Source organism: Dendropsophus ebraccatus, chromosome 2, assembly GCF_027789765.1.
Source record: "Dendropsophus ebraccatus isolate aDenEbr1 chromosome 2, aDenEbr1.pat, whole genome shotgun sequence".
In the NCBI taxonomy this organism is placed as follows: domain Eukaryota; kingdom Metazoa; phylum Chordata; class Amphibia; order Anura; family Hylidae; genus Dendropsophus; species Dendropsophus ebraccatus.
Window position 1 is genome coordinate 92897120 of NC_091455.1, and position 24568 is coordinate 92921687.

Consider the following 24568-nt stretch of genomic DNA (forward strand, 5'->3'; position numbering starts at 1 on the left):
AAACCGCTTGTACCTTTGGATAGCTGCTTTTAATCCAAGATCTGTCCTGCGGTCTGTTCGACAGGTGATGCAGTTATTGACCTAAAAAAATACTTTTAAACTTGAAGCCCGTGCCATACGGGAGTATTTGTGCCCTAACTTTGCACCACCCCTCCGTCCCTCCTCCCCACCCTCTTCATCATTAGGGATGCTGCAGGCAGATTGCCTCCTATTCCCCACCTGTGTCAGCCCGGCACATTGGCTGGATCGTTAAGGACCTGTGCAATGTTCAGCATGGAGAAAATGTTTCAGTGGCATTCCTAATGATGAAGAGAGTGGTGAGAAGGGACGGAGGGGTGGTGCAAAGTTAGGGCACAGATACTCCCGTTTGGCACGGGCTTCAAGTTTAAAAGTATTTTTTTAGGACAATAACTGCATCACCTGCCAAACAGACCACAGGACAGATCTTGGATTAAAAGCAGCTATCCAACGGTACAAGTGGTTTGGGGGGATCAGATTGTGGGTACAGAGTCACTTTAATGATGTGGGATAAGTAACATTATATTTTAGTAAGTTGGACAATTTTGCACGCAGCAATACCAAATGTTTGAGTTTACATTTTTTAATTTGAAAAATGGGAAAATGCATATGACATGAATTGGTAAGGTAGTTAAGGGACCCCAAGCCTTTCCTCTAACGCCTAGGACAGTATAATGGCAGTGTACTCTAATGCCTAGGAAAGTATACTTTAGCTTATATTAACCTTTTTGTATACTTACGTTGGAGAAAATCCCAAGAAAACTGTACTACCAATCTAAGCAAAATAAAAGGCAAAAAGAGGAACATTTTAATAAAAGCCTGAAACTATTCAACTGTTGTACATGTCTCTTGACAGTGATGTAGCTAAATTTATGGGGGTGCAGTTTAGACATAACTGAATTTTTTAAAAATTTTCTCAGAGTAATTCTTTAACATTTTTCCTCCGTTTGTCTACAGACACTGATATTGGAGCATTGCCAAACACAACATTAATCACAGTCTTTAATCAAATTTGTTCCAGCACCTTTTTAGCTGGATAAGCTCATGCCCTCTCAATAACACATCTGGCGGAGAATGTTCACATCTAGTCAAAAGTGGGAAATCTGACAGCATTTCTCTTTTCTGGTTTACTGATCACAATTTAATAACTTGTTCTGTTCTACATGAAGATTTCAAAGAATGTAATTAATTCTGCAAGGTTAAACAATATACAGAATTATATATATAATATATAAGGACAATAAAACATACATAAATGAATTAATGATTTTTTAATTGCCTGTAAATAATATATGTATAAGCATCACATTCTGATGTAAGAAACAAAGGTTTATAGAAGAGTGAGTTGTGCTAAACTCTAATCATCTCTGACCTGAAATCCTGCTACCTTCCCTCATGCAGCCTTCGCTCTTCCAATCACCCCCTTTTGTTTCCCCCCCTTGTTCGTACCTCAAACAACCGCCTCCAAGACTTTGCCCGAGCCTCCCCCATACTCTGGAACTCTCTACCCTGACACATCCACCTCTCACTACAAACTACAATAATTCTGCTCCACTTTTTGACTGGTTGCACCTTCAGTCACTATCCCCTTACCTCATATATTGTAATCCCTCGTGGGCAGGGTCCTCTCCCCCCATGTACCAGTCTGCCATTTACCTTATTCATGTAATGCATTTTGATCTTGTAATGTTCTGTTTGTTAACCCCTAACACTTGTATAGTGCACTTATAAATAAATAATGATAATAATAATAATAATAATAATAATAATAATAATAATAATAATAATAATAAACTGATGTAATAAATGGTGGACAGCAAACTGCCTTTCATAGTAGCTAAGTTGTATCTTATAAGAAATAAAACCTTGAAGGCATTTTATTTTGAGAGAATAGCTTTATTTTCTTTATAGAAAATAACAATTTAAGTAAACTTGGTATCACTATAAAATTGTATCAACCTGCACAATTAAAGAGGTACTCTGGAGATTTTTTTTTAATATAAACTGGCGGCAGAAAGTTATACAGAATTTTAAATTACATCTATTAAAAACCGCAAATTTTCCAGCACTTATTAGCTGCTGTATGTCCTGCAGTGCTTTCTGCAGCCACCTCTGTCCATGACAGGAACTTTTCAGAGCAGTGACATACGGCAGCTCATAAGTACTGGAAGACTTGAGATTTATAAATAGAAGTAATTTACAAATCTGTTAAACTTTCTGCACTAGTTTACTTGAAAAAAAAAAAAATTCTACCGGAGTAACCATTTAAGTTACAAAACAAAATGTGCTAATTGATGTTTGTTGCTCACATCCCCTCATAAAAATAAAGAAAGCAAGATATAATTAAAATTTACAGTTTCTCCCACAAAAGAGAGCTCAGTCAACAGAGGCAATAAGTCATGGCGCTAAACCCTTAGAGGACCGGGCCAATTTTAATTTTTGTGTTTTCGTTTTTTTCCCCTTGTGCTTAAAAGGCCATAGCACTTACATTTTTCCACCTAGAAATCCATATGAGCCCTTATTTTTTGTGCCACTAATTGTACTTTGCATTGACAGACTGAATTTTTTCATAAAGTACACTGCGAAACCAGAAAAAAATTAAATGTGTGGTAAAAAAACCCAAAAAAAACGCATTTTGTTTACTTAGGCGGTATTTGTTTTTACGCTGTTCACCCAGGGGTAAAACTGACTTGTTATTCATGTTCCTCAAGTCGTTACGATTACAACAATATGTAACATGTATAACTTTTATATTATGTGATGGCTTGTAAAAAATTCAAACCATTGTTAACAAATACTGTATATGTTCCTTAAAATCGCTTCATTACCATGCGTATAGCGTTTTTATCCTTTGGTCTATGGGGCTGTGTGAGGTTTAATTTAAGTTAAATTTAATTTTCAAATCAAATCGACTTTAATTCAAGTTCTTTTTTGCAGGGCTGTCAGGTCATCAATTGTATCTCCAAGGTACACGCCACCGCTTAAAGGAACACACAGTGAAACTGGTGGATCCTAATTTTGGATCCTCGTGTTGTCCATTTCGAACCAAACAATTGGTGGGAGGATGTAAACTTGAGGGTGTGCTCTGCCGTTCTTTCATTTTGTAGCTGTTTCAAAGGATGTAGTCAGCAGCTTGGTAAAGGCCACTTTATGGCCTGTTTTTTTAATCTTCAATTTCAATTTTCAAATCAAATCGACTTTAATTCAAGTGCTATTTTGCAGGGCTGTCAGGTCATCTATTGTATCTCCAAGGTACACGCCACAGCTAAAAGAAACGCACAGTGAAAATGGTGGATCCTAATTTTGGATCCTTGTGTTGTCCATTTCGAACCAAACAGTTGGTGGGTGGATGTAAACTTGCGGGTGTCCATAATCATCACACCTGTTAAAGTACATTATTGCCCCTCCTGTTACTGTACCTTATTGTCGCCACTATTACTGTACATAAAATTTGCTGGTAAACTTCTTACCCTATATCATTCTAAAAAGTAAAATGACCTTTACGTAATAATGCCAACATTATACCCATTTTATGGTTACAAAATATTGTTTTACTATTTTTTACCTCTAAAATGTTATTATTTAAATCTCTTTTAGGGTGCGTTCACACCTACAGGATCTGCAGCAGATCTGCAGCAGATTTGATGCTGTGTTCAGTTATTTAAATGAAATTTGCTGCAGAAAATCAGCTGCAGATCCTGTAGGTGTGAACGCACCATTATTATAAATTTATAATTTATGGAGTCCTTATATGCATTAAACACTTATTATCTGGAGTGTTTATTAGGTCACAGTAATCACAAATAAACTTAAGTACTATTGTGAGTCAGAACATTTCATTTCACTACTTTAGGTTAACCTCCATATTAAATGTATTGTCTTTTTTTAGATCACTGGGGAGCAACAAGTGACACTGAATATATTAAATGACTCACATATGCTCAGTGGGATATTATACCCTATTATTTTATGATAACTGGCTGTTTAATCATACTTTTAAAACGAATACAACTGGAAATGAATGAAAACACTAGTTGGTAACTAATTCTAAAGCTATGTTCAAAAAATGTATGAACAACGGCCACAGTCTGGCCCTCAAAAAACAATGGCCATTGTTGCATTGAAAATTGCATAGCGGCCGGAAATAATAGACATGTCAATTATTTCAATGGCCGTAGCAGACAATGGACATTGTTCAATACATTGTGTAAACAATTGACTTCAATGCAACATATTTCTCTATCACAAGAATGGCCATTGTTTTAATTGCAAACAACTGCAGTTCTTTTCATAAAATGTACATTGTGTGAACATAGCCTAAATGTGAACATTACCACTACAGCCATACAGATTGATGTCCAGCATGCCCTTTTTTTCCTATGTCAAACCTGAACCTATATACAATGGCTCAGCCTCTTCATCTCAGTCTCACAGCTAAAGTATCACAACATGCGCTACCCCTTCATTCTACTAATCAGTGGGGGTCTGAGCATCTGCACCCCGACTGATACAAACCTCTGACATGTCGCTATGATATGTCAGAAGTTTGTTTAAATGATAAGTACCCTTTAATGTAGATTTCAGAGCCTGCTTTATTTGTGTTGATTTTGCTTTTTTTAGTTTATTTTTCCTTACTTTCAATTGACATTTGGCAGTATTTGAACTAATTATCGATTTCCTGTAATTGTATCCGTAGTGCATCTGCATCTGATAAAAGTACAGTTCTAGTTAATAGAATTAAACTAGTAAAAAAATTTAACTAACTTGCCCATATTTGATTCATGTTTTTCAAGGATGTCACGGATGTGACATCTATAAAGAACATGGATCCCATAGACTTCTATTAGCTAATCCATAACGCAATCTGTGAAAAAGCATAATGTGTAAATAGCACAATAGAGATCAATGGGCACTAAGGTGATCTGTGGTTGCAGATCTGTAATCACAAAAAATTTTGCAGGACAAGTGAATTAGGCCTTAAAGTTATTAAATCAAGTTTAAAAGTTTTCAACTTACAGTGTTGTCTGAGAAATTGTAGAGGGAAAACTATCATTTTCACATGTATGTATCTATAATCTATATCATAAAAATGAAAGTCTGTCTGTCCCATATAGACTTCCAAACGCCTGAACCGTTTGACCCCAAATTTGGCCCACAGATACATTGGGTGCCCGGGAAGGTTTTAGCGAAGGTCCCGTCCCCGCCAGATGTACAGGAGGGGAGGGGGAGGGGGAAGAGCGGCGCCCCATAGAGATGAATTGTAAAATCTCCACACTGCACACACATAATTAGCTGCAGCTGCCCAGAGAAAATGGCAGTTGGGAGCCTTAGCAACCAATAGGATTAGTGCTTTCATTTTCACAGGGAGTTGTGGTTGCTAGGGAAGCTGCCTCACAACATCCACAGTAATAACTGGTAGACCCCCTACTCCATCTATACAGTACATGTATACAGGGCCCCCTACTTTATCTATACAGTACATGTATACAGGGCCCCCTACTCCATCTATACAGTACATGTATACAGGACCCCCTACTCCATCTATACAGTACATGTATACAGGGCAGTATTACCAGCTGCTGCTGCCCTAAGCGCTAAACCTGAGGACACCCCATCCTCACTCACCAATTAGCATCAGGATTGGTAGGTAATAGCTCCAGACATCACATTTAACACCGCCACACCAGACCTGACCAATACCGCCATACTGTGACTGGATAACACCGCCATACCAGACCTGACCAATACCGCCATACTGTGACTGGATAACACCGCCACACCAGACCTGACCAACACCGCCATACTGTGACTGGATAACACCGCCACACCAGACCTGACCAATACCGCCATACTGTGACTGGATAACACTGCCATACCAGACCTGACCAAAACTACCATAATGTGACTGGATAACACTGTCATATCAGACCCGACCAATACCGCCATACTGTGACTGGATAACACCGCCACACCAGACCTGACCAATACCACCACACTGTGACTGGATAACACTGTCATACCAGACCTGACCAATACCACCACACTGACTGGATAACACCGTCATACCATACTTAATAACACCGCCACACCAGACCTGACCAATACCACCACACTGTGACTGGATAACACTGTCATACCAGACCTGACCAATACCACCACACTGACTGGATAACACCGTCATACCATACTTAATAACACCGCCACACCAGACTTGACCAATACCGCCCCACTGTGACTGGATAACACTGCCATACCACACCTGACCAATACGGCCATACTGTGACTGGATAACACCGCCATACCAGACCTGACCAATACCACCGCACTGTGACTGGATAACACCGCCACACCAGCCCTGACCAATACCACCACACTGTGACTGGATAACACAGTCATACCATACTTAATAACACCGCCACACCAGACTTGACCAATACCGCCCCACTGTGACTGGATAACACTGCCACACCAGACCTGACCAATATCGCCATACTGTGACTGGATAACACTGCCATACCAGACCTGACCAATACCGCCATACTGTGACTGGATAACACTGCCATACCAGACCTGACCAATACCACCGCACTGTGACTAGATAACACCGCCACACCAGCCCTGACCAATACCACCACACTGTGACTGGATAACACAGTCATACCATACTAAATAACACCGCCACACCAGACTTGACCAATACCGCCACACTGTGACTGGATAACACTGCCATACCAGAACTGACCAATACCACCATACTGTGACTGGATAACACTGCCACAGCACCTCCACCAACTCTATACTACAGGTATACAGAACCCCAAACTATACACTACAGGTATTCAGGACACCAAAACTATACACTACAGGTATACAGGAACTCCACTAACTATATACTACAGATATACAGGACCCTCAAACTATACACTACAGGTATACAGGACTCCCGAACTATATACTTCAGGTATACAGGACCCCCTATACACACTGACACTTTATACCCGGGCAGAGCGGGGAACATTTTCTAGTATGTAATAAAGGTGACCCCCCTACTCTTAGCCAGAGCTGATGGACACCCGTCCTTGCATTTCTATGGCTGTCATGTAATGCTTCATTTTTATTTGCTGTTTTCTGTTCTTCTACAAGTTTTCCTTATTACATCGTTTGGTACAAAATTAAAGTAAAAATATAGAACTATCTGATTTTACCTTTCAAGAGAGGAATACAACTCTGCTGTATCTATGGGCTCGATAGTTGGTTACCTCTATACCTGCTAGCATCTAGACTTTGTTCTAATCTTTTGAGAGTAAATGACAATATGGACTTTCTGTTCTGTTTATAAAAAAAATCCACAAAATCATGCATTTAATGAAAAATTTAATTCAACCTTTTTTCTTTGTTCATGCGTAGTTATTACTGAGCTTCATCTGTTCCAGCTTATCCGTTATTAAAGTGCTTGTCTGGAATTAATTTGATAAAATCTCTGTAATCATTTTGGCTGGTGTCCAGGTACAGTTTTTAGCATTATTAAACATATAAGAGATAGACCTAAGAAAAATGTTTTCAGGTGTACAGAGGAAAATTGGAGTTATTGCTAGTACTCTCCAGATCTGTAGTTCTGCTGCACGACACTGTCTATTTTTGGCTGAAGTGGTGGGAGTGAATAACTTTTTTGTATCACGCTGCTTTGTTGATCAGACTGGATCAAACATAACTTGCTCTTCTTTTTAAGCTTTCTTGCTGAGTCACAAGCGGCACAGTCATGTGTTGTGCTCATGTAAAATGTAATTAAATAAAGAAATACATTATCTTTAAAATTTTGGAAGGCATTTCTCTTAAAAGATCACAGGTACTGCAAAAAAAAAAAACTAGATCAGATGAATAGTTTTCTATAATTTTTTTTATTTTTTTATAATTTATTTTTTATTTTAAAATCTACTTTATTCTTTAAGTATTTTCTCTTTAGATCACAACCATTATCTTCTGTTAGGCTTTATTCATGCTTATGCTTTGCTTATGCTTTATGCTCATGCTTATTATGAATCTATGTCACAGTCAAAAATTACATTAATGGTTCGTTCACACGTACAGGATCCGCCGCAGATTTGATAGCGCGGATTTAAATCTGCAGCAGATCTGTAGCAAATTTGATAGCCCAGATTTGATTTGCTTTGAATCTGCAACTTCAAATCTGCGCCATCAAATCTGCTGCAGATCCTGTACATGTGAACGCACCCTAAACATGTTTTTGTGTTTGTTTTGCTAAGATGATCCATCCCCTTTTCGGTTAATTTTGGGAGCATATACATTTATTAGAAATAGGTAAACTATAGGAGCTTCTGTGGTCCTTTGGCCACTAGCAATGTCTATAGTATGCCTATGATTTTTCCAGGTTTCTAGCAGGGATCTTTTGCTGCAAACTCTGACTAAAGGCCCTATTACACCAAGCAATTATTGGCCGTATTTAGCCGATAATCACTTGGTGTAATAGCTACTATTGAAAGACAATGATCAGCAGATCAGCAATCTTAACATGTTGAAATTTGTTTTAACAATAACAACAGTCTGCTGGCTATCTTCTTTGGGCTATCTGCTATGGGCTCCCCAGATGATATAAGAATAATCCAGGGAGCCCCTCCCACACCTCCCTGCAGCCCTCCCCCCACATCTCCCCGCGGCCCTATCGCTCCTGCCAGCATGTGTAACAGGGCCGGCAGCGAGCGGGAAATGAGGAGCAAGTAGCACTCGCTTGCTGCTCCTGATCAGCCCGTGTAATAGGGCCTTTAGTATTTGGTGGATTTTCTGGCCTTTGATCCTTGGATAAGCACCCTGATTAGATCCTTGTTTGCTGGTTTCTGGATGAAGCATTCTAGCCTAGCTAACAGAACTGTTTTCTGACTACTCTTTGTCCACGTTTTTTGGCTAATCAGTGCCCTCTTGGTTCTGATCCCAGCTAGTCTACTATTTTCTTACTAACCCTAGGCTTGTTTGCCACAATTTCCCCTGATACTATAAGTCTGTAATCTGACTCCAAATAAAGCTCCCTAGCAGCCAATTGCATCCTGGTTCACAGCAGTCTCTGATGAAGGATAGCCATAGATTCTGCCAGCTCAGGTGGTGTTGGTAGCCACTTGTTCTAGCACACAATCATCCTGTGATTCTAGGGTGTCATTACAACAGCTACATTGACATTTTCTGGTTGCAAGGAGTCTTTTCCCCATACATGGGTTTAGATAGACATAAGAAATTATTTCAGTGTGAGGCCAGCAGGATTTCAAGATTAGGACTGCCGAGTCCTAATGACATAAATGATTTATCATCTTTCTTATAAGTAATTTTGTAATTGGGTTACTGTTTTAGCTTGTATATACACTTTTTTTTAATATAAATATTGTAAAATATTTAGATACGTTGTATTAATATAGCTAAAAGGGTAGTCCTGTTAGAAGCAATTATCAGCTAGCCACTGTATAGGTGGTAACTTCAGTACTGGTGGGGGTATAACCAAAGTGACCCTTTTTCCCTGTTTCTCTCAGCCATAAGACTCCTTCTAGGTGGAGTTTGCTTTGTGGATAAGGATGCACCCTGCAACTCCATCCAAAATCTATGGCTCTGACAAAAAACAACACCACACAGGGGATGGGTTTTTCATGGTTCTTAAAACATTTTATGTGTTGAGTGTATAATTTACATAAAGTTTGGCAGCTAACCAGGAAACATAGCCAACAGGGTTGTTTATCTGTGCAAACAACACAAAGTTTCAACAGGTGTAGAGTTCCCTGGGAGGTTTGTGATTCCCTTAACACAATAGCAAATGGAAAACATACTGCTTAGAAATATTAACAAGAACAAAAAAACAACTATTAAGCAAAATTAAATACAGAATTATTGAATATACTATAAAGAATTATATATATCAGTCAAAAGTTTGGAAACACCTTTTTATTCCATGTTTTTTTCTTTTTTTTACTACATTGTAAATTCATATTAAAGACATACACACAGAATTGAGAAGTAGAAAATAGAGGCGTCAAACAAACCAAAATACAGTATGTGTTATATGTTAGACTCTTCAAAGCAATTGCTTTGATGACAGCTTTGCATACTTTTGACATTTTCCTTTACTCTGTGGCCCAACTTCTCTCAAACCTCTTCAGATGGACTTTAGGTCTGGGATTGTGGAGTCCATGTCATCTGACTAAGAACTGTATCAGTCTCCTTTATGATCAAATGGCCCATACATAGCCTGGAGGTATGTTTGGGGCTATTGTCCTTTTGATTAAGCAGATAATGGCTCCACTAAGTGCCATCCAGATGGAATGGTATATTGCTGTGGTAGCCCTATTAGGTAAGTGTGACTTGAACTTTGAATAAATCACCAAACTTTTATTTGTATAGAAACTATTCAATCACCTTTTCTGCATCTCACAGAAACAAAAGTACAAAACCTTGACTCATCAGTATAGATTTCCACCCTTCTATGGTCCATTCCTTTTTTTTTGGACTGAGCAATTCGGTTTTTGTTTCTCAGTAGTGGCTTCTAGGTAGCAATTTGACTATAAAGGCCTAATTCTCCTAGTCTCCTCTGAACAGTTGACATGTGTCTGGTATTTGGTCTCTGTGAAGCCCTTATGTAGGCTCTAAATCTAAGAACTAGTATCTAGTATCCTCTGCAGCACAACTAAGGGCCCTATTTCACGGGACGATTATCGTTTGTATAATTGCCAACGATAAACGATCTCAAACGACAGCTATTGCGATTGACCTGAAATCGCTCACCCAATTACATGGAACGATGAGCGTTACCTATGATTGTTCTTATGGTCGTCTTGTGGTCGCTATTGCGTTCATCGCTACTGCGAACGACGTCTTATTCCATGCGAACAATTTGCTAACGAGCAACGATAAAAATAGGTCCAGGTCTCATTAAGCGATCAATGATTTCTCGTTCGTCGTTTAATCGTTAATTGCTATTCAAGCAAACGATTATCGATTTGTTCCGAACTATTTAACTATTATCCGAATGATAATCGTCCCATGGAATAGGGCCCTAGCTCTTGGTCTTCCTTTCCGGGGGCAGTCCAGAAGATAGCAAGTATTATCATAGCCTTTGATGGCTTTCATGACTGCACTGACTGCATGACTGACTGACATGACTGACTGACATGACTTCAAAAGTTTTGCAAAATTCTGTATTGATTGGCCTTCATGTCTTAAAGTCTTCTTTTTAATTAATAGAGTGGTTTCTTTCCTGTCCTAGATTTGAACAGTAGCTGAATAGGGCTAAATACTGTATAGAGCTGTGCATTAGTCCTACCTCTGCATAACACAACTAATAGTTTCAAACACATAAGGAAGGCAAGAAATTTTACAAGTTATCTCTCGATAAGGCATACCTGTTAATTGCAAACCATTCCAGATGAATACCTCATGAAACTGATTAACAGAATGCCAAGAGTGTGCCAATCTGTCATCAAGGCAAAGGAGGCTTCTTGGAAGTGTAACACTTTTTGTTTACTAAATATGGCTTCTATATAAATTTACAATGTAGAAAAACACACAAACAAGAAAAATCATAAAAAGTAAAGGTGTGTCCAAATTTTTATCTTGTGCTGTAAATGTGTTTACTCATTCCCAGCACACTGGCAGTCATTCCAGATTATAAAAAGGTGGCTAATGGCTAGTGAAGTACACTCCATGTGTCATACATATATAAGGTGAGTAATCCTTACCACTCCTCCTGTGTTTAAATTAGTTTTGCCACCTATGTGTGTGCACCCATTTTCCCCCTTGTTGTTCTTTGCTATTCAGAAGGCTGATATTGTGGCCATTGCCAAACATATTTGCCATTTGTTTTCAGGAAAATAGGGTTTCCTATTGTTCAGCCAGAAGGAGGGAGAGCCTGCCATCTTTGTGGCATAGTGAGAGCCTGATACGTTCTTGCGGTCGTCTTGTCGTCGCTATTGTGTTTGTCACTACTGCGAACGATCGAACGACTTCTTATTCAATGCGAACGATTTGCGAACGAGCAACGATAAAAATAGGTCCAGGTCTTATTAAACGATCAACGATTTCTCGTTCGGTCGTTAGTCGTTAACTGCTATTCAAATGAACGATTATTGTTTAGATTTGAACAATTTAACGATAATCTGAACGATAATCGTCCGGTGGAATAGGGCCCTTACTCTGGGACCTGTCCTTCTGTGAAGGTGATGTTTGGTTGTTATTAACTGCTTCCCCTAGACACAGATATAGAAGTAAGAAGCCAGGCTTCATAAACATGTTTGGTGGCAATATCTGTTAAGTTTAGTATAACCTACACCCTGAATACTATACATGTAATGGCTATAGAAATACTGTATGAAACTGACTTGTATGATTTCTAAATTTTTTGCCATAACTTTGTTAACTTGTTTAAAGATAAAGTTTCACATTACCTTACCTTACATAACATTGGACTTAATTTATAACAGACTAGGTACTTTTACATATTCTCTTTACTGTTTTGAATACTAAAGGACTGATAATGTATTTATGCAGTATAACAAAGATGTTCTCTATTAAAAACAAAGAAAAGAAAAAGGGAAAAAACATAAGAAGCCATGGAAGTAAAATAGAAGTAGTAAGTTTCTGATTAGGAAATGAACCAAATGTAAATATTACACTAAAGATTTTATTCATATTAGTTTAAGTGGACGCCATCTGTTAGAGACTTGTAGTCAATTAACTTTGCAAACCTCATTAAAATAATATTTAAAAACTTAAACTTAACACTTAAACACTTAAAATTAATATTAGCAGTGACTTTCATTTAGTTTTGTCCTATATAGCAATCCAATGAGTGACAAGAAAGGTCAAGTTCAAGGAGAAAAACTAATTTAGCGTGTTATATTTTATACCTGTATATGGATCTAAAATCATGTGTTGACTAATGAACACATAAGCAAATTGTTAGGCCCCCTTTGTGCATCCATATAGTAGTTAGGCCCCTCTTTCTACATATAGTAGTTAGCCCACCTGTGTCCTCTTATGATATAGGTGTCATGTGTACTCCCATATAGTAGTTAAGAGCTCCCCAGTGCCCCATATAGTAGTTGGGCCCCTCTGTGCCTCCATACAGTAGCTAGACCCCTCTGTTATCCCATATGATAGTTAGGCCTCTCTGTCTACCCATAAAGAAGTTGGGCCTCCTTGTGCCCCGATATAGTAACATATACGTACAGCCTTTGTTCAGAATTGATTAATTAGCATGCAGTGAAAAATTTGTTAGAGAACCAACAGGGTGGCCTCTAAGAAGATCACTTGGGTCTTGACATATCAGCCGTTTGCTTACTGTTCCTCTATACAAAACCTACAGTATTTTGCTGCATATCACAGATGAGGCTGCTACATAGCTAATTCTATGTCTGCTCCCTGTGATTTATGTAAACTTGCCAACGCATGCAAACATGTTGATGCGATTTTGTCCTCTTCTGTGAGGGATGGAGAGGTTAGGAGCTTTCCTGTACTGAACTTTTCTGTTCCAGACTGGTGGGAAGTGGTAATTTACTTATTTTCTTGTAAATGTATTTAGCAGTTACTCCTGACATGTCATTGTTTCTTTCTTTCTTTTTTTTTTTTTGTCTCAGTTTTTAATTTGTGAATACCTGCACCAATGAGCTTGGATGACCAAGCAGCCCAACATGGTAGGACAACAACACTGCTTTCCATGACAGTCTGTACTACTCCTACTCGTGATAAAAGGATTACTGAATGCTTTAATTATATGGGCTAAACTGTTGCAACATTCTCCTTCCTGGTTGCCAATTGAACGGTCTGGTTTGTAAATCTGTGATTATTTCTGCATGCAGATTTGTACTCCTTTCCTAAAGCTCTTATAACCTTCTCCAGAATTCTATATGCTGCAGACATACATTACCCTTATCCTAAACTATTACATATAAAGCTTCTTTAAAATATTGAAGTATAATTCCAATTGGGACCTTTGGGTGACACATAGTTTCCTTATTTTGACTAATTTATTCAAATTATTAAGACTTAATTTCTGCCAATATTCATTCTGTCATCTCACAACTCACAGAATGTGCTGGTTTCCCTGATCTATGATCTTCTGTGCCTTTGGGCTACATTGAAATATATATACTGTATATTGTGGGAGATTAGCTCTGTAGAGCCGGGCAGACAGCAGGATTGGCAGTCAGAGACAGTGACACAAACTTTTATAAAACAGCGATGCTCCTGTTTGTTTATTGAAACCAAAAGAAATTCAGCCTTACATACAGGCACAAAGTAAAATAAATCCTGCTTGTCTGAGCTCTAACTAACACAGAAAATCCTAGCTATACAGGTGACTTGCTACCAGTCACCCAACATAAAACAACATCAGTTGGTACAATACCAGTGTGGCTCAAAGTCAAAGCAGAAGCTTTAGCAGCCCGGACCCTCTCCACAGCCAGAAGAGACCTCCATGCACAGCCACAGCTCTATACACTCTGTGCATCCTCTTATGAGACCTGTGATCAGTGGCCTCCAGCACCTGGGCTGACTTGGCCAGATAGAAAAACCTGGACTGGCCAGAAAGGGAATGACAGGCCCCACTACCAACCTGACTGTCATTCCATAAAAATCCAGGCCCTTTTACAGCAACTAAAACAGTCCCATAGCAAGTAGTTTACTATGGGTTTTAACTTTCCTGGATTCCTCCATATCTCACCCAGCTTTCCCTGGATGAGGTCTGGAACCTAGTATTCACATATGACAGGTACCTCGGGGAGATATAGCGACTCCCAACCACAATCCCTGTCACTGTCTCACAACATATATATACCTGTATATATATATATATATATATATATATATACACACACACACACACACACACACACATTTGGAACCTTTAAAGGATTCTAGAAGATTTAATAGGAATGGGGTCAATGGGTTCTTTAAAGGGAATCTGTCATCTGAAACTTATGTTCCAAGCTGCAGACATTCTTAGATAGCTGTTAGGACAAGGATACACATGGTACCTTTAATATATCTTTCTGTGCTTCTATAGTATAGAAACATGATATTCTCTGATGCAAGTGTCAAAGAAGCCAAAGTACTTTAATTGAGTGCTATAAATAATGTGATGGTGATGAGCTTTGGAAAACATCTACATATATACTATCCACAAAAAGATACCTGCCCTACAGGTGAAATTAACTGAAAAATGTAAAAAAGTTCACATTGCAGTCATATGATATCATGAAAGTACAGCATTAAGAAGAAGCAGCAATGGTGATTTCCTCATCTCAAACAATTTAATAAACCAAAAGCCAACAACAGTGGTGGTCACTGTACCATTCACAAAGTGTAGGCCAGTCCTGTATTAACTAGACACACCTGCCCACACTGTAACACCACCACCAACAAAGGCAACAATAGCTTAGGCATAGCACTTTCCAACATGAATGCTGTTTACTGCTGAAAGCTGATTAACGCTGATCAGAAATGATGGCTGCCAACAATGTTGGAGACGTCAAGGAGAGTGAAATGCACCAGCCACTTTTGTCACCAGACAAACCTTTGGTGGTGGTATTATAATGTAGGCAGGTGTGTCTAGTCCTTTGTAGGAACATTCGTTTGACATAATTGGTCCATATAAAATCACTGTTAGCGGCAGTAGTGGATTATAATAGGGGCGTTTTGGGCGGCAGCCCAGGGCCCTGAGCTCCTGGGGGGCCCATGAACACCCAAAAAGATTTATACTTTCAGTGGTGTACTGTCTCCTGGCTACACTTACGCCATGATTTGCAAAAAATCACATTTTTTTTATGGCAATTTTGCACAAATCAGGACATCATGACATTATCTGTCTTGTACTATGAACGCCAGGCTAGTGCTGCCATAGTTACAGTGGGATGCGGGGGCCCAGCCTTGGTGAACAGCCCGGGGCCTATGGTAAAGTTAATCCGCCCCTGGTTAGCGGCCACATATCACCCTGTGTAAACAGGTGATAAGTGGCCAATGATGAAAGTAAAGGGCCACACAAATGATCCAACTATATTGTTCATTTGGTTAGGCCTTCAATTGATTTCAGAGATCAGATCTTGTCATAATGCAGCCCTTAGCTCATCTAAAAGGACATTAAAGTATTATCTAGACTTGTAAAACTTAGAGTTAATGTTATAAACCAATGGATCCAAACATCCTTGAATATAGAACTTGTGAAGTACTTTACCTCCTCCTGTTTACTCACTGATTAGGGATGGTCCGAACCTGCCGAGGTTCGGGTTCGTATGAACCCGAACGCTCGGCAGCAGATTCCGATGTCCAGGACCGCCTGGAAAACTGGGATACAGCCTATGGCTATGGCTGTTTCCCAGTTTTCCAGGCGGTCCTCCCGCTGGATCCACCCGCTTCACGGAGCGGGCAGACAGCGGGAATCGTTACCGAGGGTTCGGGTTCGTACGAACCCGAACCGAACTCGGTTCGGACCATCCCTATTACTGATTAAAGGTATCTTCACACGTACCGCATCCGGATTTGCAGCACAATCCGCTGCAGATCATAGTATAGTGAAGTTCTATGAGTCACACATCTGCAGCGGAATTTTTATTCCACTGCGCATATATAACACTGTCCCTTTAACTCCCGCCCCCCTGGCCCGGAGCATACATTACCTGCTCCAGGCTCCTGCTTGCTTCTGGGCCTCCCAGCATCTCCCAGCGGTCAGCCCCGCCACAGCGCACTGATTGGCTGATGCTGGAAGGCTCCAAAGCAAGAAGAAGCCTGGAGCAGGTAATGTATGCTCCGGGGCTCCCCCGGCCCGCAGTATACATTACCTGCTCGGCGCCACGGCTGTGTGAAGCTCCCGGCTCCCCTTGCTCCTCATCAGCCAATCAGTACTGCTGTGCACTGATTGGATGATAAGGAGCGAGGCAGGTAATGTATGCTGCCGGCCGGGGGCTGTGGGGGGTTAAAGGGGCTGGGTCCCATAACTGCAGTGAATGAAAGCTTATAACACTCATGGAGTACCTTTACTGCATCGCATTTTATTCATAAAGTAATTCACATCAGATCTAGTAATTCTATTTTTTTATAATTACACCTGGCTAGTTACAATTTGATATTCATTTATTTTAATTGCATACTTTTCTATATTGTGATTCCATTTATGCCTTAAAATGACTATGACCTGTGCAAACTCCCAAAGAGGAAGTGACATCATGGGTGGGGGTAGTTATAATAATAATATTTATTTGTATAGCGCTAACAGATTCCGCAGCAGTATCCAACCAGAGTTTTGTATGCTAACATACAAAAAGATGTGAAAGACACATTTGTTTTTGACTATAATTAGGAGAGAATGATCACTTTTGTAAGGTGTCTGCTTTTACCAGTGAAGTTTTTCATGATAATAAAGAATTGGACAGTTCCCTGAAATCTTGGTGCTTTCTACATTTGGACTGCAGTTCTACGGGTGGGGAAACAAATTGTGCAAATGTGTTCAGCTGAAAATGTCTTTGTGTTTGTTTGTTAAAATGACTATAGAACTAGAGCAATATCAAATTATTTCTAAAGAAAATTTTTGGATCCTTACTATAGATTTACAATCAGTTTATTAAAGGGAATCTGTCAGCTGCAATTCACTTTCCAAACTGCCGACACTGTTAGATAGCTGTTAGATAGGTAAAGGAGTCACAGTAGCCTTCATAGATCCAGTTGCACTTCCAGGATGTAGATACATTTTTATAAAATTGCTGCAGCAGCACCCAGACCCTTACATTGGCTTATGCTACGTTTGCATGGAACGTTAATTCGCCTGATCGTACGATTAATGATTAATGATTTTTTTTTAATAACGATCAGCGTTTAGACAAAACGATATATCGTACAGAAAATTCGTTTTGAGATCGCTTAAGCCTATCTCGCACATAGAAAAAATCAGTGAACGACAATTGAAGAACATGTTCAGAGATCAAAATGAAAGATTTTTCGCTCGTCGTTTGATCGTTCGCTGCGTTTACACGTACGATTATCGTTCAAATTCGTTATCATGCAAATTTGCACCATAATCGTTCCGTTTAAACGCGGCATTAGACCATCATATGAGCTAAAAGCGGCAGTACAAGTTTCTTTTATGTCCAGGACACTTGTCTGATTCATCTTAATCACCTTGACATATTGAAACAAACTGCAGCTGTGTAACAGCTGGTCTACTTCAGGATGGGTTTTCAGCATCCAATATTGGGTTCACACATTATGACTGTGGGGCAGTCGAGTGCTGTGCATCCAAGAACTATGCAGTAAAACTGCACATGGTTTTACAGCAAGCACAAGTGAAGCATGTAAAAAGAGGTTCACACACAGTATTTTAGTTAGTATTTCAGTCAGAATTTTGTTCAGTATTTTTAGTCAAAACTAGGAGTGTAATCCACAGAGAAAAGGGATAATTAAAAGATTTCTACTTTTTTGCGTGTTTTTGGCCCACTCCTGGTTTTAAAATACTGACCAAAATACTATGCGTTGTTAGCCTAGGCTAGGCTCAGAGAAACAGAGAAATAAAAGCAAAATACATCCGTAAAGCATGGAAAAATATCTTAGATTTTCTGATGATGCGCTACATTAAGTCTATAGAAAAATGTCCAGACAGACAGACAGCTGTTTTTCCATAAACTTTTATGTAGCACTGCTATGTTTTGTCCTTTTGTGTCTTGACCACATTACATCACAGCCGCAACATGTGACTTCAACCTATAAGTAAATAAGAATGTTTCAATTGTCATTAAGCTGTGATCTCAAAATTATGAGGATGTGAAACTTTACTTTTACATATTATCCTAAGGGTAGGTTCACACAATGGGGGAGATTTATCAAACTGGTGTAAAATAGAATTGTCTTAGTTGCCCCTAGCAACCAATCAGATTCCACCTTTCATTCATCACATGTCTTTTGGGAAATGAATGGTGGAATCTGATTGGTTGCTAGGGACAACTAAGACAATTCCACTTTTACACCAGTTTGATAAATCTCCCCCTATGTCTTTTTTAGGGTGTTTGATAGCCATATTTTTGGACAGCCGTCATTTTGAGGCCAAATAATTGTTATTTTGAAATCATGGACACTAAATGTTAGGAACAGGATGTCTGTTTCTTATTATTGAACTATTGAACATAAAACTGTAACCATGTGCATTGTCGAAACAATATATTACCTCCTCAGTGATCGCCAATACGGCTTTTTACAGCTGGGTCACTACTGGGCCTTATTCTGACCCCAGCGGCTTTCTATGGCAGGGTAAGAATAAGTGTTTCTGACGTTCTTGTGATGGCATCGCAGGAGATCAGCTGTCAGTATGACAACTGATCTCCTGCTACAGCTACCTGCTATATCATTACAGCGGCATGTAACAGGTTCTGGTGAGGTGAACAACTATACTCCCCTGAATGGAAGTCTTGCGGCAAGATCCGAGCTTTCGAACATCTTCTTGGCCCTTGGGGGTTACCATTGGTATGCCTCTACAAAGCCATGCCATGGCTGTGTAGATTGCCTGTCAGCATAATTATGACTGTGTGTATTGTAACAGTGATCAGAAGATCACTGGTAAATGTACACTAGTGTAAAATAAAAAAAATTGCAATAAAACGTTACATTCCCTCCAAACCTCCCCAAGAATAAAAATGAATTGCATTCCCCACATGAAACACTTAGAAAACACAAAAGCTATACTTATTTGGTATCACCAAATCCGTAAAAAACCCAAGCTATAATATAATATATACAATATAACTATTTATACTGCTTTGTGCACACTGTAAAAAAAATAAATAAATTAAAAAACAGCACCAGAATTGCTGTATTTTGTCAATTGGCCTAAGAAAAACGTCATAAAAGAGATCAAAAAGTCATAACTACGTCAAATTTGGTACAGAAAAACTATGCATCTATACAAATTTGGTATTTCCTTAACCGTAGTGACCCATACTATACATTTATGTTATTTTTACTGCTCACTTAATAGCGTAAATTTCATATAAAATAGAAAAACTTTTCTGTCTTTTCATCATAATATGTAAGTTTTTCACAAAAAAACACACACAATAGCGACCAAATTTTGCCTATAACATAAGTTCAATATGTCTAGAAAAAACGAACTCAGAATTGTTAGCATATGTTAAAGCATCAGGGAGCTATAACCACATAAAGTGAGACAGGTAAGATTTTGAAAAATGAGCTTGGTCATTAAAGCCCAAACTAACTGCAGTTGGAAGAGGTTAATAAGGAAAAGATGCATAGGCATTGATCAATTAGCCAATGATTAAAGGGGTATTCCAACTCCACAAGATAGGGGACAATTAAGAGATTGCAGGGGGGTCTGATCTTAGTACCCCCTGGCGATCTCCATATCGCTCCCTGGCTTCTTTGTTTTAAATAGAGCTGGCTTTATGGCTTTATTCATTCTCTATGGAGCTGCTGGGAAGAGTGCTGTACTCTGCTCTTTCAGATGGCCCTATAGAGAATGAATAGAGCTGCGGGTCACTTGCTGTACCTGTGGCTGTATTCAAAGCAAAGAAGGTGATAACCAATATGAGATTGCTGTAGGTTACAGAGGTCAGACCTTCCGAAATCTCTTACTTGTCCTCTCTCCTGTGGATAGGGGACAAGTTAGTTCTAAGTTGGAATGCCCCTTAAACATTTTCCTTGAGATAATTTACTGCAACTTAAAAATCAAAGGTATGTAAAGAGAGCTGCATCAGTTAAGACACAGTGGATAATTCCATTCTTTATTGGGTCTTTCCCAATAAAAGCATACACTTGTTACTGCAAAAAAAAAAAAAAAAAAAGCCCTTACATGACCCTGTAGATGGAAAATAAAAGGAGAAAGAAAACAAAAACGCAAAAATGAAAATATACTCTGTCCTTAAGGGGTTAAACTACAGACAATTGTACACAATTACATGTGAAAAGAAAATATTGGCATTGAGTTTAACCTTAATAGTTGAGGAGCTCCGAAGATTCAATGATATTTGTAATATAGTTATATATTTTTGCACTTCAGGAGTTAATAATGAATTGTATATTATTGAAAATAAAAGAAAATAATAATATTAATAGTAGTAGTAGTGGTAAAGCCTTTATAGCTTCTTTTAGCTTCCTACTAAAGATGATATAATTGAGACAACAGGTATAATCAGTGATAAGAGACATGACAGACTAACACCTGAGGTGATAGAAAACCAACATGTAAGTGATATCATTCCACCACAGTCATTGGCCTATGTGTATATTGAATTTATCCAGATTTAAACATTAGCGTCCTGGGGACAATTACCTTCATAATGACTGATGATTATATCTTTCCTTTTGGCAGAACACCTGGCCTGTCTATGTCTGCAGAAATATGGGACTTGTCTTTTTCAGGTTATTTCTGGTTCACTGTCAATGAAACAAGAACAAGTATGGCTTACTTTATGCTGTTGTGTAAGTTATACTATTTTGTGTTTGATTTATGTTTTTTAATTGAACAAGAAATATTAAAAATTTTACCTTCACCTTAAATTTGTTCTAAAATTAAAAAGAACTATTTACCAACATATATGAAGATGAAGGTCATACGCAATAATCATCTTCTGGACCAATATTTTTATTGTTGGATGTGGGCCTGTTTTTGGCCAAACAACGTGTACATTTTACTGGCAACCTTTATTTTACCATAAAATGTATTACAAAAATCATAAAAATTATTTGTAGGGCTAAATGGGAATAAAAAACATAAAATGCAATTGTGCAAAGTTTGCCATATGGAAATACAGGCATGATAAATTTATATTCTACAGGTCAGTATAATTCCAACTATACCAAATTAGAGTTCTTCTGTTTTCTTTTACTGTATTAAAAAAAAAAATTGGCAGTTCAGCAGGGCATGTGCTTCTAACTATTGCATGTATTCATTTGGACACAGTCATTGGTACTGAAAGCACATGCTTCTGTACATTGTGTATTGGTTGCGCTGGGATATTACAGGTTTAAATTGAACTCTTTGAGAACACATATTAAAATCATAGAAGTAAAAATTAAAAATGGCTGTAAAATTAGGGGGGGAAATGCCCATTTTTTTTTAAATGTAATAGAGTGCAACATTATAGGGAACCAATTAGCACAATTGTGCTGATATGGTTCCCTGCAACACAGTATAGAGCTACTGTGCAGCTTGCAGAGCGTACCAGCCATGGATTCAGCGGTGGCATTACAAAGAGGATAAAGATGATTTATTATGCTGTGCAAGGCCGCAATGTGTGCACAGATGGCTGTTTGTTTCCATTGGGTTTGGTGTTGCACAATTTTACATTTAGGCTATGTTCACACTACGTAAGAGACCGGCCGTTCCGTGACCCCGGCCGAGTCACCTATCTCCATCACCTATCTATCTGTGCCTGCAGATCTGTACCTGCTACAGACAGAGAGGTTCCCTTAGAACATTTTTTTATTCCTTTATTTAATATTTTTTCATGTATATATTTTTTTTATTTTAATTATGTGTACAATTTTTGGGGCAGTCATCTTGCTTCAGCTGCTGTTCTCAGCAGTGAAATTGCTTTGGGTCAGCTTCACACACATTTATCCACATTTTCAGTAGTGTTTTTCCAAGGCTTTTCTGAAAGTAGTTTTGTTCCAGGACTCTGCAGCCAGATGTTACTTTAAAGCCTACAGTAAAATATTGCAGAGTCACAAAATTAAAAAAAAAATAAAAGCTACACAAAAGACAACTTACTGAAAAAATAATGCTTGGTGTTAAAAAAAAATGTTCTACATAAAAATTTGTTTGTAAAGGGAACATGTCACCAAGACAATGCTATTTGATCTTACGCTAAGAACTAAGCAGATTGATATATATCTTTATGGGAAAAGATTTGGTATAAAGGCCCTATTACACGAAACGATTGTCGGCCATTATGGCCGATAATCATCACGTGTAATAGGAGGCAACGATCAGCCGACAAGAACAATGTCATCTGTCGTTTGTCTTTCAACATGTTGAAAGACCAATGACTAAGATAGCAAGGATCCACTACCATCGCTCCGTGGAATAGAAGCAGTGGCAGCAGACCGCTGCTATCTTCTATGGGTTTCCAAGACGATCTGACGATCACCTGGGCGATCACCCCACAGCGTCCCGCAGCTGCTATCCGCTCGCTGCCACCGCGTGTAATAGCGCCAGCATCGAGTGGGGAATAAGGAGCATCACCCTGTGTAATAGGGGTTTAACTTGTTTCATGTTGACTGAATTCCCTGATTATTCTGTGTTAAGGAGTCCAGTGGTCGGTGTCACTCAATGGACTGGACTCTTTAGCAGAGAAACATTAGAGATTTCAGTCAATGAACTACAAGTTACACTGAATCTTTTCCCATAAAGACATATATAAATCCGCTCAGCTCTATATTATGCCGATAGCTTAGGTAGCATTTTCACAGTAACAGGTTTTCATTTTTTACAAACATGTTATGTTTCGACATGTTATAGAGATGTGTCAAAAGTTTTGATAGGTCCGGGTCTGAGTGTTCAGACCCGTACCAATTGATATAACGAGCGGGGAGAGGACCCCTCTCCCACTCTAAATTAAAAAAAAAAAGTCTAGCTCCATAGAGTTCCATTATAAGTCTGACTCTTTTTTTCTAACTCAGAGCGGAGAGTGAACGTGCTGCAGCACAGTATTCTCCCACTCATTCTCCTGATCAGTACGGGTCTGAACACTCAAATCCAGACCGATCAAAACTTTTATTATATCTTTATGACATGTCACAAATTTTGACACTTTAACAAATCTATTTTCTTATTACATTTTCTTTAATCTACAGCTCCATAGTGAAAACTGCTTGGCTAAACATGCAAAGAATTATATATTTATTTATATACAGTATTTATCTGTTTTATGTTGCACTGACATCGTCTACAGTCCGTAAGAATGTCAGTGTTATCTATGTGATTTAGCTGTCAGGATACATCCATGCATAGCAGATACACTGTGAATTTTCTGCACTTTTTCCTCCTTTGTACTTTGTAACCGGAAAACCTTTATTAAGTCAGAAAGTATAGTGGTCATATTGAGTATCCCTATGTCTTATTAGAGTTATACCACACTCATTGACAAAAAATAATGCACCAAGGAGTTGTTAGAATTCAATGAAACTTTACATGTGTGAATGCAATGATGATATATGTGATTACAATATTACAGCAAAAGAATAGGTTTATTGAAGAGAATTGAAACGAGGCCAGTTCCCTGTTGGGCTACCTTTATCCTCCATACAAGATGACATATGGTTGACCACAGAGACATTCCTGGAAAAGCCTCAGGGTGTGTTCAGACTGCGGAGAAGTTCCGGCAGATTCCGTCGCTCGCCACCGTTTACGGCCGTGCACATCCCTGCCTGTGCTATGGACTCCATTCTATGGTCGGGCAGATTCCGCTGTCCGTCCAAAGAACGATCAAGTTCATTCTTCAGACATTTTGGAGACTATTTCATCTGTGACTGTTTAGCTGAATGTAGAGGTCCACACACATGCCAC